Consider the following 6000-nt stretch of genomic DNA (forward strand, 5'->3'; position numbering starts at 1 on the left):
TGGTGTGGAGCATGTCCCATCAGTACAGTGTGATGGAGTCAAGTTTACTTGGATGATGAGGTCATAAGTCTGTGAACAACACATGCAGATGATAATACCTCAAGATGTCAGTCAGAACCAGTGTTAACAAACTGACTCTATATTTACGTATAGAAATAGTGTGTACTGATGACTTATTATGTGGTTATGTTCTTTGGTGCTGGAGTAATGAAAGGATGCAAGACAGTGCTTGGCAGCAAATGAGGAGCTATATTTGGAGTTCATATTCCAGCAGGGACATCTGTGTGTTCGGCTCGCACTCTTTCACAGAAGAATAGTTTTAGTTCTCAACTCACACCAGTTTGAGTACAGTGTAACTAGCCATGGTTGAATTATTTTGTTATATGGAAATGAGGACACAATGTGTTTATGTAATTGCCTTCAGTTTAAAATCAAAACTGCTTATATTTTGAGGGTTAGCTGCAGATAAGCAGGCAGTCAAGGAGCAACACTAAAAATTATCAGTTATAAGTGTGGATGCCCAGAGGAAAGGTCAGTGCTGAAAAATACAAATTTGATGCTATGTCGCTGAGCACCTCTGTGTAGTCAGAGCTCATGAGTAAGGGAACCTGGTGCAAATTTATACAGAGGTAGTACTTTTCTTACTCTGTTAAAGTTTTATGATAAAGCTAAGGAGGAAAATGTGAAACTGCTTCATGTGATATGGTGGAGGAGGACTACTTCCTTTTGTAACTCAATAATAAGAGTTCCAGAAATGTCTATAAACATCTGTGTGGGACTAACAGTGGTATGAGCTGGAAGCATGACCCTGGCAGAGGGTGAGCTGTCACTGGGGGACATGAGTGTTAGCTGGGGCACTTGCGGAAGGGCTTTGTTACTGCAGAAACATGCTTGTGGCTTGTGTGGCCTCTTCTACTAAAGATGTATGCAATGAAATCAACTGCAACAGGTGAACTTCCCACCTGTGGCTAGAAGAGCCTTCCTCTGGCAAGAGAGTATTTTCCCAGTGTGAATGAAAAAGGTTCATTTTTTTTTTAAGGCAGACAACTGTCTGTTGGGGTTGTACATGTGTGTATTTGTTCCATAACACCCAGGGGTCATCAAGTACTAGTAAATCTGGGATACTCTTACCTGTAGTGCTGAGCAGGCTTGACTGTTTAAAATCTGTTTCCCTTTGTATTGTCACTTCAAACACACTGCATGAAGGTGACTGAATGTATAGGAATGGTGACTTAAATCTTGAAAAGCAGCAACTAGTTAGGACTTGCTATCAAAAAATTTATAGCTTTATTTTATGACTAGCAGAGAGTATCTCAGAATTTTCTACTATAACAGTTTGAGAAATGAACACAATTTGAGATATGCTCCATCATGGGTAAAATAATAGCCTGGGATTGTGCTATTTCAACCCTGTCAACACTTGATCCAGCTGTGCTTGCACCTTCTTTAACATTGGGCTTTGTCTGCCTGGTTGTGGCATTCGGACTTCAACATTTCAACGTGGGCATCTCAAAACCAAGAACAACACATCTATTTTTACACTGAAATTTTCCTAATTAAACATTGCTGTAGAGGCACCTGTCTACAAAGCTACTGCTGTGATGACTAATGTTTTAGGCCAGCAGATGTGCTAGCACATCAGAGGTCATCTGGGCCAAGCAGCTTAAAGCAAAGCCGGGGGAGAGATTGGGTCTTTTGGTGGGAGGAGGTGGAACAGGTACCCTATGGTAATGTGGGATGTCTGCTGTTGGAGTGAAGAGCGGTTTTAATCTAAGAGCATAACTTGTTGCCCACACTTTAAGTAACTATGAGAAAAATTGAGGAAGCAATGTAAACTTTCAGGTACCTTCAGAGCAACATGAAGGGTTCAGTTCAGTGGGTTAAGAGGTTGTCTACCTCTATGCTATCAAGTTTGATGCATTACTATCTTATCTTGTAACTGCTCTCCTATTTTCTGTTTTTCACCAACATTCTGCTCTGAGTCATAAATGGGAACAAGGAAAACTTTTTTTTTATACTTGTAAGGCCACTCTAAAAACCAAGCATAACTGCAGAAAGTTAATAAAACATCTGATTTCTTATTTTATGTACTATATCATGTGAGTCCTATACATAAGGGAATTTAAGTCAACATGGCATTTTTAGTGACCCTGTTGTGCTGCAAAGAAAGTTGCTACAACTGCTGGCAGAGTATTGATTATAAACATTTCATACTTTACACAAAACATAAGATGACCTGAATTTTAATTTGAAGCAACTCTTTATTAATAAATTATTCTCATTTACGCAGTAGGACCCTTGCTTAGTACAGCATGTGTATTTGTTGCTTTGAGTGCAAGGATGTTCTTAGTTTCAAGTGTTTAAATCAATGTTCTGCTGATAAAAGCTTCTGCAGGTCACCCAGCTGCTGATACAATAGGGCTATTTGCCAAGACTTACGAAAGACAATATTCTCTAATAAAAAAAATAAATAGCCCTGAAAGCTAGTCCACCACTTCTTGATGTCTACCTGTCTCAAAAGTTTGGTATTAAATTTTAGAAATGCAAGGTGTTCTCTTCTGTCAGAAGGAAGGTGGAGATAGGTCAAAATGAAACACTTCTTTCCTACTACTATCTGTGCGTTGTGCCATCATACAGAATACAACAAGCAAAAGTATGGTGGCAGACTTCATTTTTTCTGTCCTTGGCTAACATTGGCACTATTCTGATGGATCCAAAACAGCTCAGTTTTACCCTTCGCTTCAAGCTGCCTGTCTTCACTGTTCAACAGTTAAAGTTTTTTGAGAAGTTATGACTCCAGAGACTTTCTGGTTGAATTGCTTTCTTGAAGTGGTGTGTTGCATATTCATTGCAAACAGCTGCAGTATCCATTTTACTGCCACAAACTCAGATACGTTATAAATCTGAATTTTGAAAGTAACTGTAACACTTGCTATAAATGATGCCCACTGACGGTGGGCTTTTTTTGTATAGGCAAAATATTTAGTAGAGCAAGTTTAGGCTTCCTCAGATTCCTGTTTGTGGTGCTAACACTCAACAGCCACACATGTATGTTGTGACCCATCCCACCTCTCTGATCTATTATTAACCAGCCCATTCATTGTGCATCCAAGCCATGCAAATAGATTTGTGCAAGTAACGGGAAAACCTTCAGAACAGGAACATAGGCTATGTGTTTTACAGACTTCAGGGAAGACCGGAAAGGGCAAAATTAATCTTCAAATTAGCTCCATTAGGTTGCCTGTTTAGGACTTAATAACTGATCCACACCTGATTAACAACTTCCTTTCTAGTAAGATCTCATTCCTGGATGCTACTGCTTACTTTCCTGATTGAAAACAGTGTCTTCCCCATTCTAGGTAGCTTAATATTTGCCATAACCCTGAAGCTGATGTCTTAGCCATTTATATGGCCATCCCTCAGAACAACGGGGGGAAGAGAGGAGGGAACCCCAAAAGGGTCAAGTCTGGACCGGAAAGGAAAGTTAAAGTTGTTGAAAATTCAGGTTGTCTGAGGCTCATCAGGACTTCTCTTGTTTCAAAGGCAAGCCTCTTTAGTCCTTTGACTTGTTCTTGTTTTCCCTGGGAAAATGAGTATTTCATTTCCTGCTACCAAGATAGCTTCTCCAGAAAAGCAGAAGCAAAGCAAAAATGTGTGTGGAAAAAAATAAAAGCAAAGGCAGCAGAAGCCTGAAAAAGAGCTTTCAAATTGTGATACTAAATTTCAGCAGTTCTGTCAGTTGATAGTGGGCTTCTTTGAAATCTATGCAAAGCATGGGGAGCAGAAAAAATTCAACTAAAAAATTAGAAGTGAACTTCTAATAAAATAAAATTCTAATAAAATAAAATTCTAATAAAATAAATAAGTGAACTTCTTCCTTGGTTGACTGAATTGCCACCTGTGAAGTGTTATATATTTCTTGAGTACCTCACCTGGTTGTGGTAAATCTTTGAGGAGACTTTGAGAGGCCCTGCTTTAAGCATTTGGTCACAATAAAATTCTGTAGCTATTACCTAGAAAGCAAAATGAAGACTTGACCAAATTTCCTTCCTCATTACAGAATTTGAAGTAATTATTAGATATATCAAAATAACTTACTTTGTTCTCTGTTCCACACAGACATTTTTCCTTAGCAGCAGCTCCAGATGAGGATTTCTATAGGACAATGAAGGAACTGGTCCATACCAGGCACTTAAAGGCAAACTCTCTTTTCTTGGAAAAAGTTGATACTTCTCCAGCTATGTAAAGTTCCTGAAGATGCTGCCACTTTCTTACGCCTCTTGTCTCTCAGAACTAGCAGGTACTTTATTCCACTGATGAAGATCAATCTTGTGAAATATTCCAGGTGGGAATGTTTCTGTTTTACTTCAGGGTACTAAGGCTGAGATCATCTTATAGCATTGTCTAGTTCTTACACTTTTTCTTTTATAAACTTTGAACTCTAATCCAGGGAATACATGGTATATGATTTCAAGGAGTCTTGTCAAGGTGTTATCTGATCATGTTTGCTGATATTTGACAGCATTTTCTTAGATGATTCCTAAACATGAAAGGTCCTTCATACAATATGGCAGTATTGTGACGGATGTCACAAAGTATTCCTCCTCAAATTCTGATCTTTAGCTTTTTCTAAATATCCTGTTTAGAAAAGAACCCTATAATCTGGTGAGTCTACCCCATGTCAAGTATCCCTTCAGCAGAAAGGGCTTTGAAGAGTTGGGTAGATTTGCAAATTCAAAGCTATTTGGCAGAATCCAGCAGTAGTCACGGTAACAGGTACTAGCAGACTTTTGGACTGGAAGCTCATTTGGGATTTTGTGTCGTTTTGAGCAAAGCAGGCTTCTCCGAGTGTCCACACATTGGGAGAAAATGGTGTCTGGCTCTGGGAGAGACCCCATTCCTGTCATTATCTGGTGTCACTTAGCCACTAAGACAGGTGGAAAATTAAGAGTTGAGACTTTGGGTTCAGAAAGTTCTGAACTTTAGTGTTTCTCCAAGAATGCATGCACTATGCAGTGGAAGTCACCAAAATGACAGTAACCAATGGGATGAAGTGATCTTAAACAGCTCAGCCTGGCTGTGGAGGAGGGGAGACGGAGTCTGTTGAAGGCATCCAGTGTGAATCTTCCATCAGACTTGCTGACATGCTGTTCTTTGCCTAAAATGAACCTGCTTGCACACCAGAGCTTTGGGAAGATAGCTGCATTTTTCTTCATGTTGGTACTGTCATCTCTCCACCTTGAGAATCTCCAGGCTGACATAGAAATACCATCTGGGATCTACCTAGTTCAATTCTTGCTGTCTGTTCAGGCTCTTTGCCTATAGATGAGCAGGTGTGTCATGTTCACAGTGAATGGCACTTCACTTTGCAGGCAGTGGAGTTTTTGTTTCTCATTAGGTCCCCTTAAATGTCTTCGTATATTGGCAAACCTTACAGATTCTGAACTGTTCTTTCTAAATCCAGACAGCTGCTCACCAGCTGAGCTCTATCAACCCTCTTAAGAATCTGATTTTCTTAGTAAATGAAGCAAAGCTGGTTTGGGGGAGGGTTTTTTTTTTTTTTCATCTCTCAGCCTTAGCTGCACATGTGTTGTCACTTCCAGCTTTGGCCTGATATTTTATGCATAGTGCTTTACGGAGGGAGTGATGCTTCACATTCAGATTTATTAATATTAGTTTATCAGTATGCCAGTATGATGTTTTCAGTCTGGGGAAAAGAAGGAAGCGGAAGGATATGACACTGTCATTTCATTTTGAACACTGGCATGCTTTTCTCTCCTTTCGGCTACTAACATGAGCTTGCAAGCTAAGCGTTTTTCACCAAGGTGGAGCGCTTTCCTACTGTGTGGACTGAAATGCAGCACTCAGCTCAAACAAGTCTGTATTCTTAATTCCTTTCTGTCCTAAAATTACAGCAGTGCCCTAATGCTTGTATTACTGATGCAGTTAGAAGATCATAAATTCTCATTACTACAAATTAAGTTATGAAAGAAATCAGGT

The sequence above is a fragment of the Platalea leucorodia genome, assembly GCF_965183815.1.
Source record: "Platalea leucorodia genome assembly, chromosome: Z".
Taxonomy (NCBI): Eukaryota; Metazoa; Chordata; class Aves; order Pelecaniformes; family Threskiornithidae; genus Platalea; species Platalea leucorodia.